Source organism: Lissotriton vulgaris, chromosome 12 (assembly GCF_964263255.1).
Source record: "Lissotriton vulgaris chromosome 12, aLisVul1.2, whole genome shotgun sequence".
Taxonomy (NCBI): Eukaryota; Metazoa; Chordata; class Amphibia; order Caudata; family Salamandridae; genus Lissotriton; species Lissotriton vulgaris.
The window spans coordinates 540,133,706-540,145,716 of NC_141700.1; positions in this window are offsets into that span (position 1 = coordinate 540,133,706).

The following is a 12,011-nucleotide window of genomic DNA, read 5'->3' on the forward strand; positions in this document are numbered from 1 at the left end:
AGAGTAAGGGCCCTCGCATGTTCGGCAATGTGCCTGCCCATCAGATTTCGAGTAGGCAAAGTCACGGCTACGTTTTTGTTACCTGTCGGTTACTGGCAGTAAAAACTGCAAAATACACTTGTTGCTGTGGAGAAAACTCAACTAGCAAAGGGGGCATTGATTTTTTGATTTTCCTAAACAAAATCCCACTTTTGTTTTTTGTTTAGGAAAATAAATAAACTTTGTAAGTTTGCCGCTGCATGTTGACGGAGCTGTCCATCAAATTTAACAATGCACTGGGAGTAACCGCTGTGCAGGTGGTTCTTACCAGTGCTAGAGATGCTCACTGGGCCGGTGGGCATCTCAGAATTTGGTATATGTGGACTCTGTCAAGGTGAATTTTTACACCATCTCCCTGACGGAGTAAACACCTACCTGCCAACATCTAAATTAGGCTCTTAATGTTATGTTGCAAAAGAAAGAGGAAGCAAGATGGTGTCTCCCAGTTTTAGAGTCTAGGTCCACTAGGATAGGTGGAGAGAGTGATGCCTTGTTGGTACTATTCATGTGATATGTAGTGTGTGTTTTGGTCATTTGTTAGGAAGAGAATCATAATCCTTGCCTATGTGTCCTTAGTAGAATTGAAAATTCTTGACAAACTAACTAGAATATTTTTATTCTGGTCAAAAGTTGATTGGGATGGTGTATTTTTAGTAGTTTATATTACTTTCAGACTAACCCTTTAGAATGTTAACCACTGGACTGGTAGTCCTCCTCTCCCCCTTCTCAGTGCTGAGCCCTTTTTAGAGATTTGGAGTGGTACGCATTTAAGTCTTTATATCTTTTTTTTAACCACAAAATGTATCTAGATTAAATTTGCAACCTTTTTTCTCCACTTCATGCTGGGGATTATAAAGTTACTTTGGGTTTGTGAGTTTGCCTAGAGGGAACCAAGAAAATAACCAGATTAACGAAAAGTCTATTTTTTGCCTGAAATATGGGGGAAAAAGTGCTGCACAAGAAAGCAAGTGTTTATTCTCCTAAAAATGGCATCAACAAAAGGTTTGCTGTGCTAAGATCACCATCTTCCCAGCTTTCAGGAACAAGCAGAATTGTAACAGAAAATCATTTTTTACCATACTTTTACATTTATCTAGCTGGTAATCAATTTTTCATATTTGTTTGCATTTTCAGCTAACTTGCAGTTTCTTACCTGCCTCCTCTGGCTTGCAATCACCAGCCCCCCACCCCCCACTTCAAAGCAGCCACCGCAGGGCAGTAAATGCAGGGACTGCCCCAGGCGGACAAAGGTCTAGCTACGCCATTGGGTGTGAAACACATGGAAAGCTACACATTTCAGGTAAAACTGGACAAATTCTGAATTCAGCAACATATCATTTGTATAAATTGCTCATGGCTTTTCTCAAAGGAAACTATTGTTTGAAATAAAGGCATAATGAAAATAGCGAGGAAAAATATCAGTTTGTGGTAACATTTTCATCTGGAATGTTTTGTCTTGATGGCTGATTGACACATGTAACATACTGTTATGTTTGTCATGCTATTCTTGTCGCAGGGATATAAAGTGTGTGTTGGTTCTCCAAAAGCACCCATATCCACAGCCAACAACTAAGTTGCAGCTTGTAATGATTTTTCATTGTGTAGGAACCATTCAGCAATTGATAAGGTAAAATCTAACTAATGAAAAAGAGTATGAAAGATACATATGTATTTTTGAGATCTGCACAGGATACTAAGTTTACTATTTGTACATCTCTGAATTTAGTGTTATCCATAGGATTGCGATTCAAAGGGCAATTTGCAAATTTGTGATCTTTCTTGTGCACCAGCTTACAGTGGTAAGTGGAAGATTCTATGAAAATAATATGTTAACAAATGGTCTCATTTAAGTTAAAACAAAGAAATCACTGGTAATAGGTTCATCTGAGTATAAGAAAAATGAACACCCAACTTACAGCTTGTGAGCTGATAAGCGACTCTAAGGCAAAAACCATTTTACAATCCAGTCACCTGCCTCTCACGGTCCACACAGCAAGCTATATACCAACCACAGACCCAACACACCACACATATCAAAAAACCTCCACCTTTCAAGTGTCTATCACATTCGTATGCGCACAGGATTGAACGAATAAGCACTCTGCCACTGACCCAATCATCAAGGTCGTTCTTCAGATGCAGGGGACTGTGGCAAGGGCGAGGTTGGCGCAGCGAAGCTGGCGGGTGGGGGCGTAGAAGCTTAGTCTGCTGTTGAGGTACGCTGGTGCGGTGTTATGGAGTGCCTTGCGTGCATGGGTGAGGAGCTTGAAGGTTATCATCTTGTTGACGGGGAGCCAGTGTAGGTCTCTCAGGTGGGGTGTGATGTGGCTGCGGCGTGGGATGTGGAGGACCAGGCGTGCAGAGGCTTTCTGGATGCGTTGAAGCCGTTTCATTAGCTTGGCCGAGGCTCCTGCGTAGAGAGAGTTTCGGTAGTCCAACCTTCTGCTGACGAGGGCCTTGGTGACTGTTCTTCTCATTTTGGTGGGGATCCACTTGTAGATCTTACAGAGGGTGTTGAAGCAGGAGGAAGAGACAGTATTGACCTGCTTAGTCATGGAGAGGGTGGAGTTGAGGATGAACCCTAGGTTGCGTACATGGTCGGTGGGTGTTGGAACTGTTCCCAGTGCGGTCGGCCACCACGAGTCGTTCCTGGCCGAAGGGGTGGATCCGAGGATGAGGACCTCTGTCTTGTCCGAGTTTAGCTTCAGTTGGCCTTCATTCGGCCTTCATTCCTACGTGAAGGTTGGTTTTGGCATTGTGGGGCCTTGGTGACGGAGAGGATCAGCTGGGTGTCATTGGCGTAGGAGATGATGTTGAAGTCGTGCAGTCGGGCGACTTGGGTGAGTGGTGCCATGTAGATGTTGAACAGCGTAGGGCTGAGGGATGAGCCCTGGGGTACGCCACAGATGATCTCAGTGGCTTCGGAGCGGAAGGGGGGAGGCGCACGCTCTGTGTTCTGTCAGAGAGGAAGGAGGTGGTCCAGTCCAGGGCCTTCTCATGGATCCCGGCGTCGTGGAGGCGTGTTCGTAGTGTGCGGTGGCAGACCGTGTTGAAGGCGGCTGACAGGTCCAGGAGGATGAGGGCTGTGGTTTCTCCGTTGTCTAGCAGGGTCCTGATGTCACAGTGACGGTGATGAGGGCAGTCTCGGTACTGCGGTTGCTGCGGACCCGGACTGGGAAGGGTCCAGGATGCTGTTCTCCTCGAGGTCAGTTGTTTGTTGACGGTCTTTAAGATGACCTTCCCTGGGAACGGAAGCAGGGAGCTGGGCCGGAAGTTCTTGAGGTCCTTTGGGTCCGCCTTGGGTTTCTTGAGTAAGGCGTTAATCTCGGCGTGCTTCCAGCTCTCCGGGAAGGTTGCTGTCTCGAAGGAGATGTTGATGGCTTTCCGGAGGTGGGGTGCGATGGAGGTGTTGGCTTTGTTGAAGATGTGGTGTGGGCATGGGTCTGACGGAGATCCGGAGTGGATGGTGTTCATGGTCTTGATGATGTTGTCTTTGTTGATGTTGTCAAGGAGAGAAGGCAGTTGGTGCAGATTGTGGTTGTGGGGGCGGCGGTCTCAGTGGATGTCGGGGCAGTCATGGCGTTGAAGCTGTCGTGGATGTCGCACAGGTCTTGTGAAGGTGGGATGTCATTGGTGTTGGAGCTGGAGTTGGAGAGTTCCTTCCCGATGTTGAAGAGCTCCTTGCTGTTGTATGCGTTGTTGTCTAGTCGGTCTTTGAAGGAGGCCCTTTTGGCTGATCTGATGAGGTGATGGTGTCTGCGGGTGGCGTTTTTGTTGGCTGCGTAGCTGTCCAGTGTTCGTTCACGGAGCCACTTCTTCTCCAGCTTTTGACAGGTTTGCTTGGAGGCCTGGGTCAAGGGTGTTGGCGCAGTCGTCAATCCACTGTCTGAGTTTGCGGACGACGGTGTCGGGGTTGGTTGGGTCGGCGGGTGAGCTCTGGGTGAGGGTGGCGGTCAGCTGGTCTTCGGTGAGTGCTCCAGCAGCGGCGGGGCATCTGTTGGGTGCGGTGGTGCGTGGTGGGCTTCCTGAAGGTGAAGTGGATTCAGTGATGGTCAGTCCAGTGGGGTTTGGTGGTGTGGATGAAGGAAACGTGGGGGCTTGCGGAGAAGATGGGGTCAAGCGTTTGGCCGGCCGCGTGCGTGGGTGTTGTCACAAGCTGTCTGATTCCGAGGTTGGTGAGGTTGTTGATCAGGGTGTTGGAGTTGGTGTTGTTGTTGTTCTTGAGATGAAAGTTCAGGTCCCCAAGGAGGATGTAGTCGGTGGAGGCGAGGGCGTGTGAGCTGATGAAGTCCGGCGATGGAGTCTCTGAACTGTGGTCGGGGTCCGGGGGGTCTGTAGACGAGGGTTCCTCTGAGTGTGGTGTTGCGGTCGGTGTGGATCTGAAAGTGCAGGTGTTCGGCGATGCTGAGGATGTCGTCGATGTTGGTCGAGACTCTGAATGTGTTCTAGTGCACAACGGCAATTTCTCCTCCTACTCCGTTGGTGTGGTCCCTGCGGGTGATCTTGTAGCCTTCCGGGATGGCTATGGCGATGTCGGGAGCTGAGGCGAGATTCATCCAGGTATTCGCCAGGAAGGCGACGTCTGGGTAGGTTGAGTTGAGAAGGTCCCAGAGTTCAACGGCTTGTTTGCGGGCGTAGCGGGTGTTGAGGAGGATGCATCTGAGGAAGTTGCGTTCTTTCCTGGGCGGAGGTTTGGCGGGGCGGAGGCTGGTGAAGCTGCAGTTCCAGCAGGTGAAGGGTCCTTGGGTGCGCTGTTAGAAATGGGATCCCTGGCTGGCAAGGGCTTGCGCCAAAGTCAGTCAGAGACCACCACTCCCAAGTCAGGGCAAGGGAGTTACACGCCAAGATAACCCCTGCTCACCCTCAAGGTAACGTGGCACGAGCAGCAAGGCTAAACTTGGAGGCTATGTAGGTTAAGTGTTTGCGCATGCACCCAGCAACAACACCCAAGGCCCACCACAAAGGAAACTCCACACAAGGTTATATATAAAAATAGCCTTTGTATTATACCAAAACACATTAGATAAAACCACACACTTTACAATGTGCCAACAGGCACGGGCAGAATTTACAGGGGATATGTACAAGACAGGGCCACATGGACCACTGTCAGGAATAGGCACTTTTAGAACTTATCACTGGGTAGAATTAGCACTTAGAACATAGAATAGAAATCACTGTAGCACAAAATAGAAAATAGAGCACACAACCAGTAACTACTGGTAACAGGTAAGTACCACCTACGCAACCCTAACCACCTTAGGACAGGTCAAGCAGGGAACCAGGACCTCACTAGCACCACCTGTACTAGGAGAAAAACAACCACCTAAGTATCACAATACCTGTAGGGGTATAAGCACATTACACATGATGCATCACAACACATTCAGAGGTGTAGGGAAGGAAAACACATGATGCAGAACCTACATTAAGCGGTGTAGAAACAAGGCACATGACGCATAAAAACACATTCAGAGGTGCAGCAAAAGAACAATTGCGCCAAACTCACATAAGTCACCACCTGTGACTGTCCCTAGGCCCTCCGGCCTTGTTGGGGCTAGGATGCTCTGTGTCCCAATGTCCGGGGAGCCTAAACATGGCAGCTGCCCACAAAGTGCTGGACAGCTGTGTGACAATGGTGGGGGACAACATTGGAGCATCCCAGTCTCTGAACAACAGAACGGCCCCTTGAGCCTCTCTGGGCTCTACAACAACTGATTGCCCCCTAGAGCCTGATTGCCCCCTAGAGCCTCCTTGGGCTTGCAACAAGGTGGGGTGCAAGGTGAGAGCGGCCCGCTGCCTTCTGGGGCCGCTCTACCACAGATACAGAATGCCCCCTGAGCCTCTGGGGCTCGTAGAAATGCGTCCGTCATTGGTGTCCCCCTCCTGGAGACTCGAGATCACGGACAGGGCCCCCCTGAGCCTCTCTTGGGCGCTAAAACAAATGTGCCCTTACGAGCCTCTCGGGCTCTGAAGAAAGTGCCCCCAGGGTTGCTGGAGCGGCCCTCTGCCAACTGGGGCCGCTCAAAAGTGGAAGAAACCTGCCCCCAGAGCCTCGTGGCTCCAACAACCAAACCAATGCACCAGCAGGGGGGGGTCGGCACCGGCAGTGTGCCCCGACGCCTCCCCCTCTTCCCCAAGCAGCACGGGGCCCTCCACTCACCGGGTCTGTGGCGGGGCTCTTCTCTGGTGCTGCGGCAGGGAGCGGGGCTCTTCTTCACACCGGAGAGCCCCCGCTTGGAGCTGGCCTCTTGTCCGGTCCTGTCCTCCTCTTCACCGGCACCTGCTTCCTGTTCGTGGCGGGCCTGGCCCCGTCACGCTGCAATCTGCTTGACGTCCGCTTCGGGGACAGCCAATAGCAGCGCAGTGATTCTCCTCTGGGGCCGCCAATTGCAGCGCAGCCCTGGGGGTATGGAGGCGGGACAGAGCCTCGCAGAGGATCCCCGGGCCGGCGGCGGTGATTTTCACGGGCAATGCCGGGTGGGCAACGGCTTCAATTATCAACAAAGCGCTCCCAAACCACCAGCAAAGAGACACTCAACCTCGCTGGCAATGCCGAGTGGGCACTGGCTCCAAAGATCAGCAAAGCGCTCCAGGCGCTATAAGCAGAACAAAGCGCTATCAAGCGCCGTGGGCCCAAATAAAGCACTCCTCAGCGCTAGAGGCGGAATGAAGCGCTCCCAGCGCTAGACAGGCAATCTCAGCGCTCCCCAGCGCTGGAGGACAGGAGAGAGCGCCCTCAAGCACTCCAAGCAACAAAGTCCAGCAAGAGTCTGTAGGCAGGCAGGGGGGCAAGGCTGAGCCCAGAGCCAGCTCACTGGGTCTCCAGGAAGGGAGACAATCCAAGTGGCGGTCCTCCTGGCCCCAGCAACAGCAGCAGCCCCCTCAGACAGGATCCTGGCAGAGAACAGTTTGTGTGGGGACACAGCCCCATTTTTATACAGGTCATTCCTTTGTCTAAGTGCAGGGTGGGGGAAGAACCAGTCGCAGCTGGTCTGGGAGCACCCTTGATGTGCTCAGCCCCTCACTCTATTCACTGGCAGGGCTAGGGTCGTTAGACGCACCACAGGGGGCGGAGCCAGCATTGTGTGGGGAAAACCCAGCCCCATTCAGGACACAGGTGCACTCCTCCCCTCACATCAGCATGCTAATCTTAACACTCACCACCGGGCAGACGCATCATGACTCATGGAGCCTGGCATCCCAGCCAGCTCCAGCCAATCACACGTCAGTACCTTTACAGCACACGCACAGCCATGTCTAGAAGTGGCACTTCCACACTAGACACATACACACCGCAGACATCATTTTGCAGCATTCAATCACACGAGTCCGCACATACCAGACCCGAGCATGTACACCTCACTCATCAGGAACTACCAGGGACACAGACATTCCCCATGCATTCCTATGGGAGGGCAGGTCAACCTTACTCCACGCACTCAGAGTGCGCACTCACTTTTCACTGGGACACAGTGAAAGTGCGCAGAAACCAAAAATCACTACCACCAATTCACATTCACAAAGCAAAAAGTTTAGGGGTGAACCTGCCAGAAGGGCCAAGTCCAACATGCGCTTCCGGGTGGCCTGGTAGCAGGTGTGTTCTTGTCCGGGGTTGAGTGCGTGGAGGGTGCTGGCATTGTAGCGCAGTCGGGTGACGTGGTGTTCGCGGGTCCAGCTGCCTCAAGCTCAACTCAGACAAAACCAAAGTACTCATCCTGGGACCCACCCCCTCAGCCTGGGATGACTGCTGGTGGCCCTCTGCATTAGGAACCCCTCCCACCCCCACATATCATGCATGCAACCTTGGCATTTACTGGACTTCTCACTCTCAATGAACTGCCAAATCAAAGCAGTATCCTTATCCTGTTTCCACACGCTCCACCTGCTTCAAAAGACTTTCAGATGGCTCTCCACAGAATCCAGAAAGACTGTCACCCACGCACTCATCATCAGTAAACTGGACTACGGCAACGCACACTACGCCGGTGTCTCCCAGAAGCAGCTCAGGAAACTACAGAACGTCCAAAATGCCACAGCCAGACTTGTCCTCGACATCCCCCGCTGCAGCCACATGACACAACACCTCGGACAACTCCACTGGCTCCCAGTCAACAAGAGAATCATCTTCAAGCTCTTCATACATACCTACAAAGCTCTCCATGACGCAGGACCAGCATATCTCAACCACCGTCTCAACTTCCACCCACCCACCAGTCAACTCTGCTCCACCCAACTCGCCCTGGCCTCCGTCCCACGAATCCGAAAGACCAGAGGAAGATCCTTCCCCAACCTCGCCGCCAAGACCAGGAACACCCTGCACTTCCACCTTAGGCAATCCACGTCATTGACACAGTTCAGGAAGGACCTCAAGACCTGGCTCTTCGACTGAACCTCCACACCCAGACCGACCAGCAGCCCCCCCCCTCAGTTCCTTGAGACCCTCACGGGTGAGTAGACATGTTATACAAACACCTGATTGATTGATTGATTTACAACAAAAATGCAACATCCAATACTGTAATAAAGGGGATTTTCTAATTGAGCACACGCAGGACTGGTAGAAACAAAAGACAAACACCTCAAAAAACCAACATACCACCACAAACTACTTGCCACCAAAATTTGCAATATGCTACGCTGAAAAAATATATGTATGTGATAAGCTCATACACACAATCAGCACAGTATGAGTGCCAGTAACATAAGCAAAATTCTAGACATTCAAGCTAAGCTGCCGTCACTATTTTAAAAACTGTGCATACCTTCTTCAATCACTTTCAGATAAAATAGTAATACAATTGGCACATATGTATCCTTTGTTCAGTGTGCTCTACAGAGAGGCAAAGGACTGGATAAGTATGTAGTCTAAACACATGTATGACACACTGCCAGACAATGTGAAAAAGCTACACCACTTTCAGCTTCATCACCAGAGCTCTAAATGTGTGCCCTATCATGAGCATGTGGATGCAATAACTTTGCAGTATCACTATGCAAGAGGTAACCTTGTAAAGATGCATTACTGAAACACACCATCCAGAAAAAGCAAACACTTTAAGAGAATGCAAGATAAAATAAACTGTGATATTTTGTATCCTGTCCTGAGTACCTGTCCACTACCTGACTACCTTGAACCTGCTCAGTTCACAGTAGCCACTAAATAAGGGTACTATGTAGCATAAATCAGTACTGGAAAACACCATCCGGGAAAAGCGGACACATTTAGGGAATGAAGCATGCAGTAAAGCTTGAAATAGTGTGCCCCGTCATGAGCGCCCACCTACAATCCGACTACCTGGAGGCAACTCAGTTCACAGTATCCACCAAACAATGGACATATGTGTCATGAAAGAGTTTTGAAACACACCATCTAGGAAAAGCAAAAACATTCAGGGATTGCATGATTTAGTAAAGGGTGAAATGAAACTAAGGCCTGCATCACTTTTTATTTGGATAGTATGGAATGGAGCAGGACAGGTCAGGCGTATGGGCCAACTGGAGAGCCAGAAGGTTTGATCTGACAGGTGAGTGTATGGTTCAGGTTTTTGCATGTTTGTAGGGTTGTTTTTTTAAAATTTTGGTGGTTGGCTTTTCCTGTTAAGTTACCTACCATTAAACAAAAACTTTCCTGGATCAAGCACAAATGCAAGCTGTCTTCCATACATTGTGAAACACCTATCATTTATTTATATTTCTTGCAGTTTTTTTGGCGCAAGCTTGGCCCAAGGGCATTAGAGTACCTCACGTGACACACCAGATTCAATTACATAAATTCAGATTATTGTTTTTTAATTACACTGTGTGCCTTTACAAGGAACAACAACCACACCCACTTTCTCCAGAAACTCAGAGCTGTGAGATCGATGAATTCCTGTGTGTTCTTGAGTCTTCCTCTCCAGCAGAGTGTCGAAGCCGTGACTGGTGGGTTTAAGGGGGCGGGGGGGGCAGTGGATCATGAACAAAAAGCAGCTGCTTTGGTGCTTTGGGCTCCGCTGTAACCCACTTCACCAGTGTCCTGCTTGGTGCGCTGTTGACGTGGTGGTCACGTCAATCGCAGGTAAGCTGTTAAAACAGATATAGAATATGATTACAGTTCTATAAAACCGAGTGTTTTTGTCATTTATGACATGCATGTTTCAACTGCCCATTTAACAATTGTTTCCGCAGATTGCACATGTGCCAACGTTTAACAACATAAAAAATACATTAATAATTTAAAAAACTGGGGGTATTTCGTTTTTTACAGACATACATCAAAGTAGGAGATTTTTTCAATTGGGAGAACACTTAGGGGCAGATTTACGAGAAAGTGACGCATCTTAAGAGATGTGTCACTTTCCCTGCACCACCCTGAGAAACCCTTGCGCCAGGCGTAAGGTTTTGATGCAGTGGCGTCCTAAAAGTGACGCAGTGAAATCGTGTAGATTTCACTGCGTCACTTTTACGAGACCTTCCTGCGTGGGAACGCCAACCCTGCATACATTATACCTGCTGCAAGTATAATGTGACGCAGGGCTTTGCAACGTGACGCATCTCCCTAGATGCGCCACGTTGTAAATAGGCCGTATTGTTTGCGCCGCCATTGAGTCAAAAAAAGTGACGCAATGGAGGTGCAAGTAGGCGCACGGGGCTTGTAAATCTGCCCCTTAGACTTTTTTAGACATAGCCTCTGTTAGCAAAATTGAATCCACCGGATTACTAACACATATCATTCAAACTTTTGCAGTAGTATTGCAGGTGAAATGTCTCATTCATGTCACTGTTCTCTTCATAAGGAAGACAGTGGAGTTTTAAAATAAAAATTACATGACTAGACCTGTGTGAGCATATTTAAAACCTCTTGTCAAAGCAGGGGATTTGTTTAAGAATCAACATTCCCTAGCTTTTATATCTGAAATGTTTAATTTGTTAAGGGCACAGTCAAGCATTATGCCTTCTTTTTCTACCGCTTTACTGCAATAGCCTTTGAAGTAAACATAAATAAAACGACAACTTTTAATAAACATCTTTCATAAACTACAAATCACTTGATAACAGCATAATTCGTCCAATTAAAGACAATAACACTGTTTGACGCCACCATTTTGTATTTCTTATTTGCTGGAGAGGGAAAGTATTTGTGGCAAACTGTCAGTCTTGGCTTTGTTTCACTTCCGATTTTACCACTGCAAAAAAAAAAAAAAAACAGCAGGGCGTTAACAATCCATTAAAGCAATGGGCGGGAAAGAATACATGAATCAATGCTATATGAATGTTTCATTACAATTGCAATGCATAGCAGCAACACAATGGTGGGATAATCTATGTCCTTAATATAATTAAAACGATTATAAACCAAAGCTAGGAAATGTTGCATTCTACGACCAGAATGAAGGGAAGGATTATGCTACCACTTGTAACGCCATTGATGGAAGTGGCTAGAAACAGGATATTTTTAAAAGTAAATTATTGAGACTATCCCGTTGTTTTCATTATCTCTTCCAATCGTACTCTTGCCAGTGCAGATTTTGGCTCCATTATACCCCTAACGGAGTGAGTTGTGAATTGATCCTCCTCAGTGCCCGCAGAAGGTTTTGCCCATTTCACCCAGCATGCACTTGTGGCTGTGGTGACAAGATTAAATGCCATCATGTAAGAAATCATACTTTGTTTCACTGTTTTCTGTTTTTACAGATTTTTACAGATAAATATAGACAGAAAACAATGTGTTTCCTGTCTGTATTTATTTTTAAAAGAGGAAAAATACGTAAAATGATGCTTCTTGGGGGTTACTCCCCCTCCATGATGTCTTTCGTGCTTTTTAGAACAATAACTGAGCAGGTAGGCAGCATGGGAGGTTAAAAACAGGTTCAGATTTCCCTAAATACAGGCATATGTTATCATATATGTGTATTATAATGCTGGTACTTACCTGTGGGTGTAATGTTTCGCTATATTTGACTGCGTAATTTGCCAGCACATGACAGGTA